General features: G+C 31.8%; 1 protein-coding gene across 1 annotated transcript in view; it reads right to left on the bottom strand.

Moving 5' to 3' along the window:
* LOC123668481 (proton-coupled amino acid transporter-like protein CG1139) overlaps window positions 1-25,862 on the bottom strand; it is a 54,815-nt gene that overhangs the window by 17,380 nt on the left and 11,573 nt on the right. The window lies entirely within an intron of this gene.

Here is a 25,862-nt window from a genome sequence, read left to right as displayed (position 1 = left end):
TAGATTTGAAAAACGCTTTTCATTTGCCATTATTGTGCAAGCCATTACATTTACTTCAACTTTTTTTAACTAACTAGCATTTTGTTCCTACTACAAGCTCAATTTAAAAAAAAAAACAACTACGTTACGGTTTGATCTTCTTGTGCTTATACTTTAACTGTATAATAGCGGTATATAAATAATTGTTATAAAACATTTACTATAATAAAATACATACTGTAAATCTATATTAATATTATAAGGCTGAAGAGTTTGTTTGGTTGAACGCGGTAATCTCAGGAACTTCTGGTTCGATTTTAAAAATTCTTTCAGTGTTAGATAGCACATTTATCGAAGAAGTGTTAGTGGAGCGGAGCACTATTGAAGAATGTTTAAAAATCGGGATTTTTTTTTTCAAGTAACTATTCAACGCAGACGAAATCGCGGGCAGTGGCTAGTAAACAAATAAGTTTGTTAACAATAGTTTGAGTTGCTTAAAAAATTTCTGGTGTTATAACGCTGTATACGTAATATTGTAACAAATACTGCGATGAAATTATAGGTAAGTAGCGTATTAAGACATTCCCATAGGAGACTCGATTTCCAAGATAGTAAACACGCAATTTCTTTTTAAAAATTATATTAAACCGTAAGCATGACACTTTAAAAATAACTACAGTATAAGTAAACAAATATTACTGATATTGCATAATTCATTATATATTTACTTATATGATCTTACAGGCTTTATTATAATCATCGATATTTACAGCAAAGTAACATTTTTAATACAACTAGTTCTGTTGTCGAAGAATATCTTCTTATATATAAATTCTCGTGTCACAATGTTAGTTACAAAACTCCTCCGAAACGTCTGTACCGATTTTTATGAAATTTTGTATGCATATCGGGTAGGTCTAAGAATCGGCCAACATCTATTTGTCATACCCCTTAGTTATAGCAGGGGGGGAGTAAGGGGGTAAATAACATATATATATGGCAAAACAACGTTTGCAGGGTCAGCTAGTACTTCTATAATAATAAACAAAAGAGTATATATGCGTGTGTGTGTCAAACATATGGTAGTGTGTGTAATGTCTTTTTAATTGATTGAATGTATTTTTAACCAACTTCAAAAACGGAGGAGATTACTCAATTCGACCGTACGTATTTTTTTTAATGCATGGTCGGGGATAGCTTCGTCGTTTATGAATCGATTTTGATAATTCTTTTTTTGTTGAAAAGGAGATATCCCAAGTGTGGTACCATGATAAGGAAACCAGGATCATCCAGAGAAATCGAGGGAAACCTTTGAAAATCGTAGTGATGACTAGTGCGTTTTTTAGTTGTTTTCGTCTTCTTACGTTGTATTACATGTCGATGTAATTGAAATCGGTTTATTTCGTTTGCGAGTAAACACACTTATTTATATTATTATGCGTTATTTAAAAAAAATATTAGTATTCTGCACTCCTTCCCTATATACACTATAAGTGTGCGAAATTTCATACTCCTGCGTCCGTGCAATCTTCGCAATATATGTATAAAAAATAACATAGCGTATTGCAACAATATCCAAATTAAGTATCATCGATAGTCAAGACATCGTTATTGAAAACTTACCCATAAATCAAGAACTAAAAAAGTTAAATCTGAGCCAGACAACGTAATTGGATTGTAGTGGAATGAATGACGGAGCCACATTATACTTTGAGATTCAATGCCGGTGACCGTTGTAAGTGGACGCTTCCTTCATTAAACTTACAATAGTGTCACAACATACGCCATTCGACAATTATTATTAATCCGAGACTCAAGAACTGCTGGACAAATATTTTTAGACAAACATTACAAGTTTATATTTGATTTGGAAATATATCTGTAATGACATATTTTGCTGCTAGTATTGGACAAACTAATTTATGTGTACACAGGTGTATATATATAGTCAAATATATCAAGTGAAAAAAAAATAACTATCTTTTAGATACAACGATTGTTTATGACATGATATTTACAAATAGTTTTAAATCGTCAATTTCAATTTTATCTAGGCTTATTTGAAATTAATACGCGTGTCTATTACAAGATTAATAATTTTTTTATTATTATAAAAGTACGCAATAGTTCCTTGTTAGTAGGTATATATAGACGATTTATTAATAAAGTAACGCGAATAATAAAGCGATTAATAAGCAGTAAAATTAAATATTAAGCAAATACAAATTATAAAAATTACGCCAAAAGTTTGAGATAAATGTTTATGAATTTTAATTACATTTATGGTATATAAAGTTTTTTAATGTTATATGCTTAAAATAACACAAATATTTTGCGATCATTATAAAGAGATAATACTTAGGTATGAGGTAAAATATATCTTTTGCGAAGTACGCTTAAAGTATATTTAATGATCATAATAGGTATTATATTAATGCGGGAAAACGTTTAAGCACTTGTGTTTACGTCTCACTTATCACCTGAGACGGATCTTCAATACAAATAAAAATATTCATATAAAAATTACTCCAACACGATGTCGATTACGATATATTATCAGAAAAGCATTCTTTAAGAATGAAAAATTAATTAATAAGTACATTTGGTTGCAATAATAAAGTGCTTCGACCGTGAACGCAGAATAAAAACATTATGCCGGTTATAAAATGTCTTACATAACAAAACCTGCTTGAGGTATAGGCTTCGTATGAGAGGTACACACATATTTAGGAGTTAATATTAGTAATGTATTGCGTACATATATTGTTCTTTTAATTGTATAGATATATATTTATCTATACTAAAATTATACTTATCTATAATAAAATTTGTTTATATTTACTATATAATAAACCACAAAACCCTCGCGACTTTACTCGCTTTAATGAATGAACACAACCAAAAACACTTGTTACACATCATGTTAGTATTAAAATGAATAATAATAATAATGCAAATACAAAAATATCGTCCCTTAAGTAGAAGGTTATAACTTATCTCTCATGATATTCGAGTAACGCTTGTCGAAATTACCTATTGAGATTTTTCCTTGAATCATGCAGATTTCTCTCCATGTTTCCTCCATCATCAGGTAATGAATTTAGAAATAAACACTCAATTATCTACATTGTTCCCGAATTCACAAAATACTCTTAACACATACAAACGACAATCCTAAAACAAGTCCTTATCAAAATTAATTTTCGAAGTTTTAAATAAAATAAAACAAATCTTCTTCTTTTGGTATAATGGCTTCCAATAGTGCTAAGACGGGTAAAACGAGTCGTTGAAATTGACCGCAACACTTAACTTTCAATAGTCTACCTCCGCGTTTAGATCTTATTTATGACATTTTAACTACTCGTAGGCACCATTCGTACAACAGTAATATTGAATTATAATATTTAATATTGTCTCTGATCAGTTCTATGATTGACAGAGTAGGTAGTAAAAAGTACTCATTACACTGTCTATCTTACGCAATTCAATTCTATACTGCATAATTCTTAAATTCAATGCATCCAAGTAACAATTAATATTAAATTTACTAATATAAATAACAAAGCAGAATTAGTGGACGGATAAAGAGATATTAATTTCGTTAATAGCTCAGTATTAAGTAATGTAACATATTACAAAACAATGATGTGACTCACAGGAGGAATGTAACTAGCAAAAATCAAAAGTTAACAAGCGTAAAGCCAAAAAAATACATGTTATTAATGTCTGAATTATTGCGACGTTGCGGTATGGAAGTTTAAGGAACGTAAATAAGTCGTAAACTTGGTGGTAAGTGATCGGTGGTAGGCCTTGCGACGTACATTATTATAATAAGAAGCTGTATCGGAGGTTGTTGAAGCGGGCCTTGAAAATATACTGTTGTAAGACGGAAGACGACAATAATTACAGTAAAAATTGGTTAAGTTGCAATACCACTACAAAAATAAAAACGGTCAGACGTAAGAATTTTTTTATGAAACAGTATTCCGAAAGTATTGACGGTAATTTTAATATTATATTCATGATATTGTGCGGAAATCTATTATAAAATATAATATAAAATTAATGTATTTAGTTTATTTGCGATATAGAGCAATTACTAAACGAGAAAAAAAAATTATGATGTAAGAGATATGAAGGCTTTTAATCACGACATATTAAGCTTTGATTCTTCTATGCGATGCAATACTCAAATAGAAATTTTGTCAATAGGCTATAAAATATATATATATAATTAGAAATGTGTTTTTTATCTGTTATCTGGGCCACGTATATAAACTTCAAGATTAATAACAATGAAATAAATACGAAAATTAAAGTCACCACTGTTTTTTATTTCCGACTTTTTGAATTAAATATTTACGGAGTCATATTTAATTGATAAAAATACTGTTGCATACTTTTTTTTTAGAATTGTACAAATGTACAATTTTCTCAACGAAATATTCTATATGTACTTGTATGTTCTTGTTATCGTGTTGGAACATACATTAATAAAAATAAATACATTGGAACCTATCCGTGTGAATTGAAGACACTTATGTTTGAGCGTTAGACAGCCAGCCTATTTAGAAATTTTCACATTACCATAAATGTTAAGCAAAAATGTATTGCATTATACTTTTAAATGCATTTTTAATTTTATAAGATTATCGTTTTTATATACAGACTGACTTTTGTAAATGAAGCCTTCATGATTCACCAATGGTTACCCTAACTTTCTAACATAAACAAAAATTTGTATCGAACAGACCCGTTTTTACCTGTAAATAAAATATACTTAATATTTTATTACACTTCATAGATTTCCGTATTAATATCATAATATTTCCGTCAACACTTACGGAATGAGAAGCGCCTGACATTAAAAATTTGCAACTACATACACTAGGCCCTATTCCGAAAGAAAATCATACGCCTTTCGCGATTATTAACGTCAAATTTTATACACACAAGCACACCTATATCTTAAAACATACGCTTCAGCTTATAATATTCCACTACTGGGCATAGGCCCTTTTTCCCCATAGGAGAAGGATCAGAGCTTAATCCACCACGCTGCTCCAATGCGGGTTGGCGGATATATTCCCTACTATGAGTAACGATCGCTATCAGGTGTACATGATAACAACCGGGACCGACGGCTTAACGTGCTCTCCGAGGCACGGTGGGGAAACTCACAAGGACTGCACAAACACCCAGACCACGGCAAACACCTGTATGGCCAATACAAATATTTGTCATGTGCGGGGATCGAACCTGCAACCGCCAGCGCAACAAGTACAATCCATGGCTGTAACCGTTGCGCCAACGCGGCGTCTTAAAACATATTCAAGCGAAAAACGCTGTAAATAAGGTAGATATATCATCATATTAATACGCTAAGGTTAACAATGGAAAATTCCCGTATGAGATGTTTGTCTCCCTTTTTACAAAAAAAAAAAACACAATTACTCCAAATGAATTATATATCATTTTATATATAATTGCTTGCATCAACAACTAAAAAAAAAATATTATTACTTTTGTTTTTGTAACTTAATTAATTATTAAAATTATATATATGACGGCTTAAATTTTAAAAAAACGCCAGCATGATTGATGGTTGGTAAATTTTTTGTTAAATTTCAGGCTATTTTTTTTTTCTCAAATCAACGCGGGTGAAACAGCGGATCTCAGCTTATTAATATTTTATTATATTTTTCTACTCCAGCTTTTAAATTTCTTATTTAATTATGAAAGTAAAGAAACTAATTATGTAAAAGAGTACACGTAAACCATATAATAATATTACAATATACGTATGTATTTATATATACTAGTTGTCGCCCAGTGGTCGACATTCGACCAAAATTAATTAAAATTGTAAGTTTGAACGTTATTAAGGTTCTGTTGTGAAATACTAAATATACTTCTATAATAATAAACAAAAAGAGTATATTTACACGTGTTATTAATACATGGTAGTGCGTGTAATGTCTTTTTTTTTATTGATTTAATGTATTTAATATATTAGCATTTTGCACTAGAGCCTACGAAAACTTTTATGCTCTCGTAACTTGGTATGAGAATTTGGTCTGCATTTGTCCATATTTTGTGAGATTTTTTCCATAGAGAATTTCCGTAAAAGGGGTACAAAGTTTTTGCTTCACGTATTAATTTTATAGACAACTAGCTGAACCCGAAAACGTTGTTTTACCATATATTTTATTAACCTTCTAAATCCCCCCCCCCCCCTTCTTATAACTTGGGGAATGAAAAATAGATGTTGGCCGATTTTCAGACCTACCTAATATGCACACAAAATTTTATAATATTTTATTATCCCTCTTACCCCCCTCCCCTTAACTTAAGGGTATGAAAAATAGATGTTATTCGATTCTCAGACCTACCCGATATGCACACAAAATTCCATGAGAATCGGTCAAGCCGTTTCGGAGGAGAATTGTAATTAACACCACGACACGAGAATTTTATATATTAGATTAATTTTGACAAGAAGGTGCGTGCTACGGCATTATTATCTTAATATCTTGGTGTAATAATTTAAGAATCTACATATATAACATTGATATGCTATGTAAATTACACATTATGCTGCATAGTCTTTTGGGAAAAGATGAACTATTTTATATAATTTTTAGTAAATTAAATTCTTGAGCGTTTGGGCGTTGGGTGGAAAAAATCCGTACTTACTAAAGGTAGCAATTGTTTCACAATTTTTTTTCTTAACCAATACTCCTCCAATAAAAAGTCGATCAATGCGATTTAAACTCCTATAATTTTTCAATAAACATGTCGTTACCAAGCAGCAGAAGATTTTACTGTTATGTAAAAAATCAGTAGCATTAAAAACTTTTGTAGTAACGATTTTTCAATTATCAACAAATATTATCACATTGAAAAGTCCTTGAAATTGTTTAGTTTCCTTACTGAATCTCTATTACAACAGAGACTTATGATTATTTTGATAATGGCACATGAATTTCATTGATATCGCTACCACTTTAAGCCCGATGTGGAAAATTTCAAGTCGCCTAAACGGCTCCAGTTCTGGTATTCTCTGTCAAATACACGGTAGTGTGTGTTATGTTTTTTTTTATTGGTTTAATGTATTTTTCCGCATATTTATATAAATGGTTTGGTATGTTTTTATATATTTATGTATCTTTTTTGTATTGGTTTGGTTACATAAGTAATAATCAAAAATCAAATTTATTTTCTATAACTACAATGGATCTTTGATATTCACTGATTCTTCCAGTACTTATTATATTTAAATCTTTTTGTAATTCAGACATGTATGAAATAAATAACCCTTTGTTATTATTATTGTCTGTTATTATGTATTTGAACATTATCACAGGTCACGCGCCTGCTTATAATAAATCTATATACTAATACGTGAAGCAAAAACTTTGTATCTACCCCTTTATTTTTTCTATTCTATTTTCTAGTCTTTGTTTCGACTACAGGATTTTGACTATTGGAGAATGAATTATTAAAATCGCCGCCCGTGGTTTTTGTGTTTGCTCATTACGGACAAACATAAAATTAAATCATCTTAATAATAACAAATTAAACTAACTTTAATAGTTTATCTTTCAAGGTAATGTACTAAAACGTTTTCTCACGATTTGTTGAACCAATAGTGCTAACGAACAGATGGACTGCCGATAAACGTGTCTCAGAGACCGGGTACTATAAAATTTGAATAATATAATTAAACAAATATCTTATAATATAAACACAAGTAAGCAAATTAATACTTATATTATAGGTAATGGTTTTTTTTAATAATAATAAATATATATGTAAATACAAATAGTACACCCAGACTCAGGCGGAAATCAATCTCGCAACCCACGGACCAGAAAACAGGTCCACTACAATCTGCTAGTGAAATTAACAACAAGCTTTACAAATTTTCTACACTTAAGCATATATTATGTAATGGCTGTGCCCGCGACTTCGTCCTCGTGGAATTTAACAAAAAGTTATTGTTCAGTTCACAGAGTTATAAAATAAAAAAAATCTTAAAACAAAAGTAGTCTAAGTTACTCCTTATTCCGCCTCCCCGTCGAAATCGGTGCAGCCGTCTTAAAGATTAGCAGGAACAAACAGACAGACAGAAAGAGAGGCAGACAAAAAAATGTAAAAAATGTTTTTTTGGTATATGTACCGCGTATACATCCATGTGCATTTAGTGAAAAGCGGTTATTTTAATATTACAAACAGATGCTCCAATTTTATTTATTTATACTCGTAAATAAATAAAAAGATGTAAAAATTGTGTCGATCATGTCAGCATATACTCGTTTTAGGAATGAAATGACTTTAATTTGTATTACAGCTATTTACTTCATGTGTAATGTATGCATGTCTAAAGAAATATATATATAATTATGTGCTATTTTATGATAATAGTAACCAACCGAAAAACCTTTACTGGGAATTGTTAAGCGCGTTACCTTAAATCTTTCCGTTTTCTTAAATTTTACAATTTAGTGTGTGATTTTTTTTTTTGGTTTTATTGCATAAGAACCTTCTACAAATACCTATTATAAAAAATTAAAAAACGGTTACAATTGATCCAAACCGCTCTGGAGTTTTGCGCTTTTAGCGATTCATTTTATTTACGTAGAAGAGAATAAATTTAATGCACACTTCGCCTTGTGGTTTTCTATAAGAGATCGTTTTAAGTGATACTTTATTTTATTTTTTGTTATAATTTTATTATGGTTTCAATTAAAATTTTCGAAAAATTCACAAAAAAAAACTCGAAAAATTCACAAAAAAAACACATAACGTAGTTAGTATAGCAAAAACTTTAATAACATTATAAATGTGATAATGTGGATTACATTTTAATTAAATATAAATTCCGCAATAAAAACATAAAGCGGATCCTAATCTAATACTATTAAACGAGCAATTCTATATAATCTGAATCTCGGAAACGACTCCAACGATTTTCATGAAATTTAGTATGGATTTCGGGGGCGATAAATCGATACAGCTAGGATTCATTTTTAGAAAATGTCGTTTTATCCCATTATATTTATTTAGGCAATGAAAAAATGGCTACAATATCATTAGAATACGAAGGTAAATTTCGCAATTGTAAAAAAAAAATGTAATAGCTCAGGAAGGAAATCGACCGGTTGGGAAGACCACGGTTCAAATCTCATGTCTCGATTTTTCCTTTTTTCTTGTCGCACTCGTGATTTTTTATTTAAATAACCAGTAAAATCGGAAAATATTATTTATATTTTATCAATATGTAATTCGTATTTAAATATGATTTCCAAAAAACACGATTTACTAAAAATATCGAGCTTAGCTCGGTCACCCAGGTACTATAACTTATTGTCTTAACAGCGATAAAACTATTTTATTGTATTTAAATTTATTTTAATGTGAATATGACCGTCACGAAATTTTGCAGGTTCCACGGTGTGGGCTACAGCGTATATAATAAAAAATATAGCGTCAGACAGTATGACAAAAAATAAGAGTAATTACATATTTTTTTTTTAACTTTTACTGTCACAGACTTAGGAGTTCAAATACATATTATGTATTAAAATTTTACAATATTTTAGATGTATTCAATATTCAATATTCGGAGTGTCATTACTATAAAACTATATAATTATATTAATATCCTCTTTCACCTACAATTAATTATTACATTTTGTATACAATTTAAAAGTTTTTTTTTTTACGCACCAACAATTTCTAAATCCCCCCACACCTGTATACATTCTCGTTAGAACAAATGTACGTTTAAGTTTTAGGTATATAAAATATCTTTAACTCAGTTACTCTTTGATTCCGTAATTCAAAAGCAATTAAATCATATCGATAGTCAAAGTTAAATACCAGTAAAATGGACGACGAAACCTTTAAAAAAATGTATCTAAAGTAATCAGTTTTTTAAAAGACATTATTTATTATCGTTGCTCGTGGGTGACCAATATTATTGTTTACTGTATGTTTCCGCAATTCAGTGTTGATGACTGTTCAATATAGAGTAATATTTTTAGATATATTGTTAGCGAAAACTTGATTTTGACCATTTCAAGTTGTCTCATAGTTGTCTTCACTTACAATTGATGGATTTGTATACAAAATTTATACTCACTACTATACATAAATACTAAACTTTATACAAAAGTACGTTATATAAAAAAGCAATTGTAATTTACTGTAGGAAAACCGGCTTCGTATGTTAATCGAAAAATAATGTATTTATTAGTTATGTAGACATATTGTTTTCTAATGTTATCTATGTAAACAGTTAAAAAATTTAATCCTATACTACAGTAACCATAAATGTATTTATGTTAATGACGATATTATGTTCATGAGGACAAAACTGCGAGGATGAATTTTCCAAAAAAAAATTTAAAAACAACTTTCAAAAAATGCTTACTTTAAATTTTAAGCATAAGATCAACTTTATTGGTAAATTGATAAACTATTAAATACTAGTAAGTTAATTTTCCGTTAATTTTGTATATTATAATACTGGCAACCTTCTAACTGCAATGTATTTACACAAACTTAACTGAGGTAGGGCACAGCAGGAATTTCCTGCTCAAAATATGGAGCAGCCCGACTGGGATAGTACCTCGACGTTACAGAAGATCACAGCAAAATAATACTGTTTTCAAGCAGTATTGTGTTCCTGTTGGTGAATAAGGTGACTAGACCTCCTGGGGGGATTGGGGATTGGGTCGGCAACGCGCTTGCGATGCTTCTGGTGTTCCAGACGTCTATAAGCTGCAGTAATCTCTTACCATCAGGTGAGCCGTACGCTTGTTTGCCGACCTAGTGATACAAAAAAAAAACAAAAAAAAAACAAACTAGTCGCTCGGAGAATGAGCAGCTGTTTAAAACGAGACCAGCTATAGTTCAAACCTACAACTCGATATACTAAATGGGTTACTGTTCACTTCTGGGAATTCCGCGTTCCTGATAATAAGTTTAAACCAATTTATGTACATCATTCTTTGTGTCGTATCGACTACTGTTATTTATTTAAAGCATGGTTGATGCCAAGGCTGAACGAACTTATTGTCAGCTATAATTGTCGAAATAGTTTCTTACACCGCGCACGCAAGTGTACTCGGCATAGTAGAATATAAAATTGTCATATTGTTGTTATATAATAAACTAGCAGTGCCCGCGACTTCGTCCGCGTGGAATTTAACAAAAAAGTTATTGTTCAGTTCGCAGAGTTATAAAATAAATATATTTCTCGAATAAAAGTAGCCTAAGTTACTCTTTACTATAACAGCTATCTGCCAGTGGAAGTCCTATCAAAATCAGTCCAGCCGTTTCAGAGATTAACCTGAACAAACAGACAGACAGACAGACAAAAGTTGTCCTTATTTTGCGTGCTGATTTTGAGTGTTACCAAAACTCGAGCACGACCGATAGGAGTTTCCAACGAACTGTAGTTATTAGTAATCAACAAATAGTTGTAATTAGTAATCAACAAACAATAGTAATTAGTAGTATGGAAAAAACTTATATCCAAGATAAACATTTTTAAAGATAAGCAATATTACAGCACACGACAAATAGGTGTAAGAAAAATGATCTTCTACAAATATTAAAATAAACGTCGAATAAAACACATAGGTACCGAAGTCCTTAGGCGATTAGAGCATAATTCATCATAATATGACAGTAATTTTTTTGTTTCTTCTTTTATTTCTTTATCTTTTTGTACTATACATATTTTTAAGTGTGTTTCGATAAGCACTTTACGTGTTACGTTAAAATATTACAAAATATTGATAAAGCAGTTTAAGCAAAAAGTAACAAACATTTATTTTGATCGTTCTTGTTAATTTTTTTTTTTACTTAAGCAACGTGACTAACACATCACGTATTCGCAATGCCTTAGTAAAACCTTGAACTTGTTGAATTAAAAAACTTCTTTACGCACGCTCGACTCGAGGAGTGTGCTGGTGCATGCGTGACGAGAGCGTTACGAAAAATGTGATCGGGCGAGGCGAACGGAAGTTGAGCGGGAGATATAAGTTAAATGGAGCTAAAGAAATTTTACTTCAATCGTGTGGTCTAAAACACACCTTATATAACTTGTTCGGCAAACAAGCTTCACCTGATGGTCAGCGATTACCGTAGCTTATAGACGTCCACTACACCAGGAGCATCGCAAGCGCCTCGACGACCCTATCCCCAATCCCCCAGGAGCTCCGGTCACCTTACCCACCAACAGAAACACAACACTGCTTGAGAACAGAATTATTTGTATCTTTTGTAAGGAAACTAGGCAAATATTCGCTTCGCTTCAGCCTGTACTATCCCACTACTGGGCATTGGCATCTTTCCCCATGTAGAAGAAGGATGCCGCTCCAATGCGGGTTGGCGGATATATTCCCTAATATGAGTAACGATCGCTATCAGGTGTACATTATAGCAACCTGGACGGACGGCTTAACGAGCTCTCCGAGGCACGGTGGGGAGACCCACAAGGACTGCACAAACACCCAGACCACGGCAAACACCTGTATGGCCAATACAAATGTTTGTCATGTGCGGGGATCGAACCCGCAACCGCCAGCGCAACCGGCACAATCCATGGCTGTAACCGTGGTACTGTGGTACGTACTGTGTGGCTACGGTACTAAAGAATATAGCCACCCCCTCTCTTCCCGTGGGTGTCGTAAGAGGCGACTAAGGGATAACACAGTTCCGCTACCACCTTGGAACTTAAAAAGCCGGTGGCGGGATAACCACCCAACTGCTGGCTTTGAAATACACAGGCCGAAGACGGGCAGCAGCGTTTTCGGTGCGACAAAGCCAGTACTGCGGTCACCAACTCGCCTGCCCAGCGTGGTGACTATGGCAAAACACATGAGTTCACGTTATTTTTGATGTAAACTTGTGGAGGCCTATGTCCAGCAGTGGACTGTATAGGCTGTAATGATGATAATCATGAACCGTGGTAAATATTAATTTACCGATATTTCCACAGGAACGGAAATTACGCAAGTGAAATTACGAGGTAAAACTAGTATCTAAATGTTAACGAAATTGCTTCTACGCGTCGGTCTGTACTTGAGAGACATACTCGTGTAAGTATGAATCATAGGAATATTTTCGTAAGTGATCGAAAACACAATTTTTGTTTTCGATATCTTACTCCGTACTGACTTTACGTTTCTTTGAAATTAGTTTGTTTTTATGAAGTAATTACTTTGTAAACAATTATAGTGAACTCGACTTCGTTTGCGTGGAATTTAATAAAAAAAAGTTAGTGTTCAGTTCGCAGAGTAATAAAATAAATACATTTCTAAAATAATAGTAGCCTAAGTTAGTCCCGTCAAAATTGATCTAGCCATTTCAGAGATTAGCCGGAACAAACAGACAGATAGACAGACAGATAGACAAAAATTGTAAAAAATGTTATTTTTGTATATGTACCGCGTACACATCCATATGCATTTAGTGAAAAGCGGTTATTTTAATATTACAAACAGACACTCAAATTTTATTTGTTTATATAGATGTATAGATTATTAATGAAGTTGTTCTTACGCGCATGTAAGTAATAAGCAACACCGAGAGAGCCGCGAGCATTAGCTAGTAAGGAATAAAATATACTGAAAATGGTTCTGAAAGACCGATATATAATGTATATAGGTATATGACCTTATGGTGTATTTTAATTTATAAGTTATGCTATAAATGTTATAGAAAAACGGAAACAGCTCAGAGTACACGTATATACACGCATATACATATATGGTTCAGATATATAGCTCAGAGTACACGTATATACACGCATATACATATATAGTACACGTATAGTATACGAAAACAAATATAACAAATTTAACACAATTGCTTGAGACTCTCAAAAAGGTATTCAAATCTATACAAATAAATAAAATTGGAGTATCTGTTTGTAATATTAAAACAACCGCTTTTATTTCTCCTTAGACATTTACCCAGTGACGTAGTAGTAGACATTTAGTTAAGTAGTGAAGAATTTTTAAATCAAACATACAATTTATTTCCTTCTTACATTCATACAGAAAATTAAGCTTATGTATTAAAAGCTGTAAATCTATATATATAAAAATGAATGTTGCTAAGCACATAACTCGGGAATGGCTCGACCAATTCGGCTATAAATACACCCCATATCTGTCAATTGACGGATAGACTGAGTTCTGCAGCGTACGCGGTTAAACGAATAAGGTTATTAACATGTCGATACAGCTAGATTAGTTTACTTCAGCTACTTCCATAGTATAATGTCCTGTGGCATTTTACTATGGGGCAATGCGGCCGATATTAATGTCATTTTTTTTCTGCAGAAAAGAGCTATCCGTTATATTTACAAAATGGGATGTAAAAAATCTCTGAAAGAGAAATTTAAAGAGATCAACATTCTGACCTTTGCATCGCAGTATATTTATGTAAATATAATGTACATACGGTAAAATAGGCATTTATTTGTTAGCCGTAGTGATCGACATGCCTCACATGATGTAACACTCAGGAACGAACACAAATGTAATATTTATTTGATCGATTATTTTTACTGTAAAGGTATCAGAAACAGACTTCAAACAATGACTTTATTTATACAAAATATTATACATATTTACAATTCACAACAATTAATATTTCCTAAATGCCGGCTCAGGAAAAAAGGAGTTCATTTATAGGAATGTCTATCTTATCTTCTATCTAATATATAAAATTCTCGTGTCATTGTGTTAAATATTGAACTCCTCCGAAACGGCTCGACCGATTTTAATAAAATTTTGTGGGCATATCGGGTAGGTCTGAGAATCGGCCAACATCTATATACAATAAGATTCCGGCTGCGCTTCAATCTCTGCCTTGACTGAAGTTTAAAAAAAATATTAAGCGAACTTTATGTAGTAAAGCCTATTATAACATCAATTAATATCTTAATGATGAAAAGGCATGGGATTGAATAAAGCTCGACTAGGCTGTCTTTGAACTCAATCTGTAAATAGATATAGTTAAAATATTGTGAGCAGGTGTCGTGTGGTGGTTTCGACACACACGATTGACTGTCGCGTGTTCGTCCTGATCATTTCATGGTCATACTGTTGTTACTTTTTGTCTTATATATTGACTTTAAATTTTTAAAAGAATACCGAGAGCCTTTTTCCTCCGGTTTTATTTTTCTCTCGTCCTACACTAGGGATATTAGTTTATCTTATTTATTGTAATATTTAATACAGCCGAGGACATAATAGGAAGGTAATGTCTACCGAGACATTAGAAATTTTAAGTAACTTAATATGTTGATTATTTTGATTAAGTTAAGGTTGCACATAACACTGGGTATATATATTACCTAAGTTTGTAGTGTACCCAATGTTAAGATATAAATTTTTATTTTATTGTTAGATTTTTTTGCTGCCTTAACTTTCTTTTATTAGTATCGAGTTTTTTTAGTTTATTTGTATTATTATTTCTGTAAATGACATTATTTTGACTTTCGTTAAGTACCACCTTATGACGAAATAAATGTTTTCATTTCATTTCATTATATATATATTTAGTATGTTCCTTAAGGCCCATGGAATGTTTTAATACTTTTAAAAAATGATTTTTTTTTTATTATCTTTCGACAGAACTAAGTCTGTCCGGGCAGCTAGTAAGTAAATAAATTAATCTTATATATAAAATTCTCGTGTCGCGGTGTTTGTAGTTAAACTCTTCCGAAACGATTCTCATGAAATTTTGTGTGCATATCGGGTAGGTCTGAGAATCGAACAACATCTATTTTTTTGCCCCCTAAGTTATAAAGGAGGAGGGGGGTTAAGAGGGTTAATAAAATATTACGAAATTTCATGTGCATATCGGGTAGGTCTGAAAATCGGCCAACATCTATTTTTCATTCCCCTAAGTTATAAGGGGGGGGGGGATTTAGAAGGTTAATAAAATATATGGCAAAACAATGTTTGCGGGGTCATCTAGTATATTATAATTATAATAATTCATATGGACGAAAAACTTTTACAATTTGCGCGACAGTTTACCGGCGGAAGTATCGCTTGTCAACTTATATTATATATTCTTTTTACTATAGATAATATATTATTATGAAATTTTATCTAACATAACTATCTTTTATTTAAAATGATTTAACATTTTTTGAAAGGAGATCTTAATTAAACTTACAAAACTTAAATTCAATAATTTGGCGAACTCGGTAATTAATTCAATTTTCAATTTATTTTTTATATTCCTCTCTATTTAGATCAACGAGCTAATGCAGTTTTATTGTTCCGGATTACGAACAATCTTCATTTTCATTCAGACTCCTTACAAGGCCACTTGTGTTACCTCTCACTCTTGTACCATTATATAGTCTCACCGAGTCTCAGTTGTGCTTATCGATCATTGTTCGTGATAGATAATAGTGCTTCACAATATTATTCTGTATATTTGTTTGTCAAAACGATTCGCATTGTCCATTGATCGCTGTACATTCTTAAAAAAAAAACAATAATAGATACTTTTTCATTAAATTTAATTTAATTAGAGCATTTTTGATACGTTTTATAAACTGTCGTGATTAAAAAACTGATATTGATTTATTAAATTAAAGGTTTACATGATTTAATTCACGCTCGGTTTGTCTCATGCGGTAAAGGGCTTTCATTTTCCGCCTAGATGATCGGAATTACGATTCAACGGCAAAATGATATTACTCTTGTCATTACGAGTACTACACGCGAACACAATTAGCATACTAATTTATTAAAACCATTGCAGACATATTTATCAGGCATATTTTGTTTTACATTTTTAGTTGAAATATTTAGAAACTATAACTTAGAACATTTTTATGATTTTTCTCTTCTTATTACAAAAATGAGAAATAACAGACTTACGCCGAGTTGCACGAAAAGAAATTAAAATTTAAGTAGTGCTTATACTAATTTAATCGCCAGAATTGTATGAAATTCTTGCGATTAACTTATTAGTTTAATCTCTACTTAAATTTTAATTTTGTTTCGTGCAACTCGGCGTTAATAGTTTTCTTTATTATAAACGATACTAAATAATTAAAGCAAAGTATATATTGTTTTTAAATAATTCACAAAAACGTTGTTACGCTATCTAAATAAGGAGTATTTAAATTTAAATCTTATATATAAAACTCCGAAGCAGCTGGACCGATTTTTATGAAATTTTGTGTACATACCGGGTAGGTCTGAAAATCGGTCAACATCTATCTTTCATACTCCTAAGTTATAGGGGGAGGGGAGATTAAGGGGTGAATAACATATATGGCAAAACAACGTTTGCGGCGTCAGCTAGTAAATACATAAATTTCTACCAAGAGATTATTAATTTAATTAGTTAATTTAATTAGATTAAGAGATAACATGAGACTACTAGACATAATGATTTCCATTTCTCAAAAAATTAAAATGTATAATTTATCAAAATGTCTCGATACCTAATATACGTAATTTGAACCTGAAAATTGAAATGACTGAAATTAATAATAATAATAATAAAATATCCAATAGTATTTATCATAATAATAATAATAATATATCCAAAAATATTTCCAAAATACCCCTGAATTTTATTACAATTTCTCATTATTCATTAATCGCTGTACATTCTTATAACATACTTTTTCATTAAATTTAATTTAGAGGTACGTAAGTACTAACCAATGATGATGGAATTGACTTCAATTATTTTAGAGCATACTATAAATTAAATATTATTAAAGGATTTTTGATGATTAAGAATCAATTTATAATGAGGACACATGCGGATCAGTGACCTGTGTGACATTGTTTTACTGTTGCCATGTAAGGATTTCGTAATTACTTCATGTTCATATTTTATGTGTCTTAAATTATAGAGGTTTTGGAACTTAGTAAAATCTACTTATATATTATACAGACGACGACGCGTTAACACAACGGTCACAGCACTGGTTTGTGGCTGTTGCGCTGGCGGTTCCGGGTTCGATCCCCGCACATGACAAACATTTTGTTCGGGCCATACAGATGTTTGCCGTGGTCTAGGTGTTTGTACAGTCCTTGTGGATCTCCTTACTGTGACTCGGAGAGCACGTTAACCCGTCGGTGCCAGTTGTAATCATGTACACCTGATAGCGATCGTTACTCATTGTAGAGAATATATCCGCCAACCCGATTTGGAGCAGCTTGGACTCGATATGGGAGTAATATGTTACTACCATAAAAGTAAATCTTTAACAATTATTTTCTTTTGAGATACTGAAACTAAACAAAAAAAAAACATTGTGATGAACTATGATGATCAATAATTATTAAAGAAGATATTCGTTCCAATACAATTATTCATGACTCTTATCCACCACCAAGTCGAATGTTAGATAATATTAATGATGAAATTCCTAAGACTTTTTAACTTTTAACGCAAGTTTTTGTAGACAATTTTACGACAAACAATTTTTATAACGACATCTATTGACCTCCGTGCAATAGGTCGCGAGAGATTTCCAAAAAACTGATTTTCGTGACCTTTTGAGTTTTTTATAACTTTTTTAGCCAGCACGATATCAATGTCGATTTTTCACATCTTCATTACAATGCCGTAGTTAAGGTGTATACAAAAATTCAGCACACTTGGAATTTTTCCAAAGGTTGGCGGTTTACAATGCTTAAAATGACTAGGACTACTAGTAATTCATTAAAAGAAATGGAAATCACCATAGAAAATAAAGAAAGTCTTTAAGAAATAAAATGATTTGAAAAATTAAAAATCATTTGTACATTTTTTTATAATTAATACGTATTATACTTCCTCAACTAAAAATAAAGTATTAAATTAAAAATAATAGAACTCCTACGCACGCTTCGTTTCCCAATTTCTCCATCTTAACAAAATAAGAAGAGTGAAGAAATAAGAGTACTTATACGTATTTATTTAATCAATCACTTGAAAATAATTTTCCACACATCACTGCCGAAACTTCGCACAAACTCTGAATACTAGTACAATCATGTTACATATGGAATTTCCGGAAATCGTTCCTTATCTTCACACCATTCCTAACAACCCTATGTTAGTGTAACTAAGGGACTCTAATCGAATCTTGAGTCCAGTTTCGATAGTTCACTGTCGGTGTTAACTTAATCAATTCGTCTGAACATGAATATCTAGTATAACAATACGGAATATCCCCCACACATCGTCATTTACGATAGCCATATTCAGGTGAAACTTGACAGGTCTCTGGGTGTTAATTAAATGGAAAAATCTGTGAACTATTTACACTAAATAAACGATATAAATAATACGGTCACGCTCTATTTACTTCACACGTGCGATTGTTTGGTTGTCGTTATTTTTACCTTTTATTCCGTGTCAATATGATGTTCGTGTTTGTCTGAATCCTTGACAGATTTACTTATGACTTCTAGAATTTTATAAAAGTTTAGCATCCTAACGTTTATGTGTTAATTGTAAAAAATAAATATTAATTATTTAATAGCTTATATCAATAAAAACGATGAAAAGTAACGTATTAGCACGAAGAATACTTCTTCTTAATTGATACGAGTACAAAACTTATTGGAGCATGTTTATAGGATAGGACTGAAACTAAGACTGAAATAGATAAACCAATATTAGAACGATATTGCCCCTAACACTAATGTGACACTATTCTCGTTGTAGCTGTTCCTAATGTTAGAACTTAAAACAAAAGATACATATGTAGAAAAATGTAAACGTACTTACGGCGAACGAAACGAGTAAAAAGTTACCAACCTTAATAATTATAAATGAAAAATATATTTAAAAATAACTGAGTTTGCTCGCAAACGAAAAAAAAACCGACTTCAATTACATCGACGAGTAATACAACGTAGATCGACGAAAAAATGGTCAAGTATCACGCGTTATCAAAGATGACTCAAAAAGTGGTTACCAGATCTCAATAAAATTTATATGTGACCACATGACAAACATCAGCTTTCGATTAAATTAAAAATTATTAAAATCGGTACACCCAGTAAAAAGTTATTGCGGATTTTCGAGAGTTTCCCTCGATTTCTCTGGTATCCCATCATCAGATCCTGGTTTCCTTATCATGATACCAAACTAGGGATATCCCCTTTCCAACAAAAAAAGAATTATCAAAATCGGTACATCCAGTAAAAAGTTATGCAGTATAATACAACGTAGGTCGACGAAAAAAGCGTCAAGTAAAAACGCACTATTAGATATAACTCGAAAAGTAGCTGTTAGATCTCAAATAAATTTAAATGGGACCAATTGACACACACCACCTTTCGATTAAAAAAAATTGTCGAAATCGGTCTACCCGGTCAAAAGTTCTGATGTAACAGTATTTAAAAAAAAAGCAGTCGAATTGAGAACCTCCTCCTTTTTTGGAAGTCGGTTAAAAAATAACGGCACTTAATGCGGTTTCTCATCGACAACTGTTACATAATACACAATTGTAGTGTCAACAAATTAATTTCAAAACAATTATTAACAATGTAGACTCGTCTTTTTTTCTGAGACAATAAACTTTATAAAAAAAAAAAAAACTTTAAAGCAAACGTAGCAAATAGGTAATACGTACTTTTTGTACTATTTTAACAAAACATCATGTCCTTAAACATTCATTCAAAGCAACAATAAGTAAATATCTTTTGTAAGTCTTTGGTATATAACTATAGTAGGTGTATATACATAATCTACAACCTATTTAGACGAAGTGAGACTAATACATACATATCGTAATCTAATGCCTATGATATCTATGACACAAATAATGCCTAAAGCCTTCTTATCTACTATGAAGATTAGTTGGTGACAAAAAAGTGGTGCTTAATCAATACTAGCTTCGATGTGTGGTTTTACCCACGATGTATATAAACGATTACTATAATTTCTTGACTATGTATCAAAATGAAACCTATATCAAAAGAAAACAACACATACAAATCTAAATGTAATTTATTTATTTATTTATTACACCGAAATACAGACACGTATGAAGAAAGATACAATACAAGATGTACACAGGCGATCCTATCGCTATAGAGCAATTTCTTCCAGATAACCTTTGGTCACAGGACTCAATACTGTAGCTGCGGTTAGAAGTGTGCACATATTAACGAGGGAAAAAAATCAATAATAAATAACGTTAAACAAATTGTTTACATGTTTAATATTAAAAATACGAGGCATTATCAGACATACGTAGATATAAACTACGATATGATAGACTTACATAAACATAATTAAGCTGTGTGGCTACGGTATTAAAGAATATAGCCACCCCTCTCTTCCCGTGGGTGTCGTAAGACTCGACTAAGGGATAACACAGTTCCACTACCACCTTGGAACTTAAAAAGCCGACCGATGGCGGGATAACCAACCAACTGCTGGCTTTGAAATACACAGGCCGAAGACGGGCAGCAGCGTCTTCGGTGCGACAAAGCCAGCCCTGAGGTCACCAACCCGCCTGCCCAGCGTGGTGATTATGTGCAAAACACATGAGTTCACGGCATTTTCGGCGTGAACTTGTGGAGGCCTATGTCCAGCAGTGAACTGTGATAGGGTGAAATGATGATGATGACATCAACATGAAGTACTTATAAGTATATAAATAAATATATATGATAGTATTTTGATATTAAAAAAATATATTAGTATATTGGTGGCTTCTATTGCTATGACAAAGACTCGTATAAATAGTTTTCACGTACAGACATCCGTAGATTACGACTTTACTATAGACATAGATATCACTCCACGGATTCGATTCAGCGTTTTCAGATAAACTAGCTTAAAAATACAATAAATAAAATTACTTTAAAAAAAAACTCGTCATATTTCAGAACGATATATACGTATTTTTTTTTAAAGTAACGAGTAGTTCAATCTTGCCTGTGTTTTAATCCGTGACAGCGTAACATTTCGAAATACAAATTTCAACGGAAACCCCATTTTCGTCATCCTTGATTCTCTTTTAATAAATTCGAATGACATACCGACGTATTCACTTACGTACGAGTATGTGCACATTATTAATACAATATTTTTTTACCAACGATCTTAATACGATATGGTTATATTAATTGTGTTTGCTCGCAAAGAAAAAAAAAACCGACTTCAATTACATCGACGAGTAATACAACGTGGATCGACGAAAAAATAGTCAAGTAACTACGCGTTATCAAAGATTACTCAAAAAGTGGTTACCAGATCTCAATAAAATTTATATGTGACCACATGACAAACATCAGCTTTCGATTAAATTAAAAATTATTAAAATTGGTACACCCAGTAAAAAGTTATTGCGGATTTTCGAGAGTTTCTCTCGGTTTCTCTAGGATCCCATCATCAGATCCTGGTGATAATGGTACTAAACTAGGGATATCTCCTTTCCAACAAAAAAAGAATTTCAAAACATTTTTGAATATCATATCAAAATTGACCGCTCCAGCGGGATTCGAACCCGCGTCTTCGACTGACTGTGTCGGCGCTCTGGCCAATTAAGCTATGGAACGATGTACCCGCCAGAGTGAAACTTTTGATAACGCGCTTAAAAACGCGCTTAAAAGATAAACGTATGTTTTTCCTTTAAAGTGAACGTAGCATGCGTCTTACACATGAAAAAAGTTGCTAGTAGGGCTAACATACTGTGGCAACATTATGACAAGTCATGCATTTTTGTATGTTATAATTTATGTTATACGAAATCGACGAATTCAACGAAAAAAATGGGTCTAGTTTGTGAATTTATGTAACTGCGTAACTACGAATTTTACAGTTTATTTTTTTTTTTCAATTCAAAGCAGTGGTGCAATTCAATACTAGTTGGTGACACTAAATGGAAAAAATTTATTTTATAAAAATCGACTTTAATCTTTTTATATTCCTTATTTTTTAACAAATTGTAGTTCAAAGTTTATAATAAATATCCGTGATGAAGATATCCAGTAAAATAACTTGTTATTAGTTTGTTACACAATCTCATAACTACGCATTTTCCTACATCGTCTTTTTAAGTGTTTGAACGCTACGTGATTACAGTAATTACCTTTACATACAGACAGATACAATCATTTTATCGAAGTTAAGCTAAACAACTGTCTGTATAGGAAAATAACAAAACATATTATAGAAAAATCGCTCGCGCTTCGCGTTCGGTCGCTTTGAGTATACTTGTCTATACTAATATTATAAAGAGGTAAAGTTTATAACTTTGTTTGTATGTAGGGGGTAATCTTCGCAAATACTGATCCGATCATGAAAATTATTTCACTAACAGAAAGCTACACTATTCAGGAGTGACATAGGCTATATTTTATTGTAATTGAACAAAAAATTCAGTAAATAAGAAAAAGATTAAAATATAATATCAAAATGGTAAATAAACTACCGCCATCTATCGCTATTAGAAATCAAATCAAAATCAAAAATAGCTTTATTCAAATAAGGCTCCAAGAGCACTTTCGAATCGTCATTTTACAAATTAAAACTTTAAAAATAAATTATTATTTTTGTAAAAGTGAAGCTACCACCGATTCGGAATGTAGATTCTGCAGAGAAGAATCGGCAAGAAAACAATTTATTAGTCTTTCGACGTTATTAATTTAGTCTTATTTTCGTCTATCAACGACGTTTTCTCGATTTTTGATAGATAACGTTGGAGCAACATATTATTTATTTAAGTGCTATAAAATTTGTTCTTTAAAGTATGTTATTTGGTTCTGTAATTGAAAATAATAAATACACGGGAGCAACATATTATTAATTTAAGTGCTATAAAATTTGTTCTTTAAAGTATGTTATTTGGTTAATATAATAATAATTAACGCCCAACGAAGTGGGCACGGGTCGGCTAGTATATCATATAGATACTCGTGTATGCTACATATATACCTTGTCTGTACAAGTCTAAATGTATATCAAACGTAGTAAAGATACGGACAAAAATAAAATTGTAAATAATAAATGAAACTAACAACATAATATTATCATTTATGCCGATTGTCGTTCTACTAATAGACTGCATGTACTTATACTTTTTTAAAAAGCCTTTAAGAAGGTTATTGTCTACACGAAACCATAACTCACGCCATAACTCACATCACGCTCAAGTCAACTTATAAAAGATTTATTTAAAGACATTGTTAGTAAGAATTCATTCATCATATTTCATCCTTTTATTCATTATTTTCATCAATATTACATTTTCATTTGTATACGTTTACTGAGTCTATAGATCCGGCTCTTAAGAAAAACGCTATTCTTTGTTTAATACAAGATTCGTCACGGTCAAATTCAAGTCGTTTTTAACGTGCCGGTCTGTAACTTCTATTAGTTAATAATCTAATTTACAATGTCGTCCAATATTTACTTTAAATAACCTCCTTCTGAATCTTTATTTACCGATATTTTTACTCCATTGATAAACTAGAGTAATAAGTAGTTTGGAAAATAGATATGACCTTTTTCGTCTGTTTTAAAGCATAAAAAAAATTAAAAAGTTTTATTATTTCTAAATCCTACGAGTATAATAATTATGTAATCCTACATTATTCCGTTGGGGCAGTTTGTAGTGACCCTGCTTTTTGCTCCGGGGGTTGTGGGTTCGATTCCCACCCCGAGTCTGTTTGTAATATATATATGTATTACTCATATGTATGTTTGTATGTTTATTGAAAAAAGTATGTAGCTATACCAGTCGGCTGTTACCTATAACACAAGCATTAAATTACTTACTTTAGGAGCAGACGACCGTGTGTGTATTGTGTAGATATTTATTAATTTATTATTAATTTATTAATCCTACATTGTGGTTTTGAGTCTTCCCAATAACTAGTCGTAGACTCACGTTTGGGGAGCATGTTAAAATGCATCAATTAAACTATATACTATACAATTACGTATTATATGAAGAACTATAGAATAAAAACCTACGTATTAGGTCAAGATTTTTCAATGTAATTTAATTTTTAACTATAGTACAAATTGCTTAGTGACATAAATTAATTAATAATATTATTCGATAACTATTAATTACGATATAATTTTATTCCTTGTATTTAATATAAAATTATATCGATATTCATTTTTGACCATATTCATTTTTTTTCTTTCGGACTACACGGCCTTTCCTGTAACAAGAGTTCAGGTGAGTTTTCCCGTCACGGTTCTCTAAACGATACCACAAAAAGAGCTCTTGCCACCATCGACGTTCCTGCTCTTATCGAGCCAACTGGAATTAGTCGCAATGATGGCAAGAGACCTGATGGATTGACGTTGGTCCCCTGGGAAAGGGGACGGGAGCTTTTGTGGGACGCAACCTGCGTTGACATACTTGCTCCGCTCATGTCAGGGAAACAGCCTTAAAAGCGGGAGCCGCAGCGGAAAAAGCTGAAACGACTAAACGGCACAAATATTCGTCACTAATTCCAAATTACATCTTTGTGCCGTTTGCAATCGAAACACTTGGACCTTGGAGTAGCAGTGCTAAAAAATTTTTTAATGAGATAACACCTCGCCTTATTGCCTCCACTGGTGACAAGAGGGCTGGTGAATTTTTTGCCCAGAGAATCGGCATAGCGATTCAACGGGGAAATGCTGGCAGCATTCTTGGCACAATTCCACGCGGACATGATTTATACCAAAACTATCTGTAAATATTTAGTTCTTAAGTTGTGAATTGTAAATATGTATAATATTTTGTATAAATAAAGTCATTTTTTTTTGACCCGTAGTCTTCAAACAGTTGAAAACAGAAGGAAATATTTAACTATGTTTTCGAGGTTATTGTGGAGTTTTAAGGTCTTTTAGTTTTCACAACAAAG

Source organism: Melitaea cinxia, chromosome Z, assembly GCF_905220565.1.
Source record: "Melitaea cinxia chromosome Z, ilMelCinx1.1, whole genome shotgun sequence".
NCBI lineage: Eukaryota > Metazoa > Arthropoda > Insecta > Lepidoptera > Nymphalidae > Melitaea > Melitaea cinxia.
This window is presented reverse-complemented; position numbering and strand designations above follow the sequence as displayed.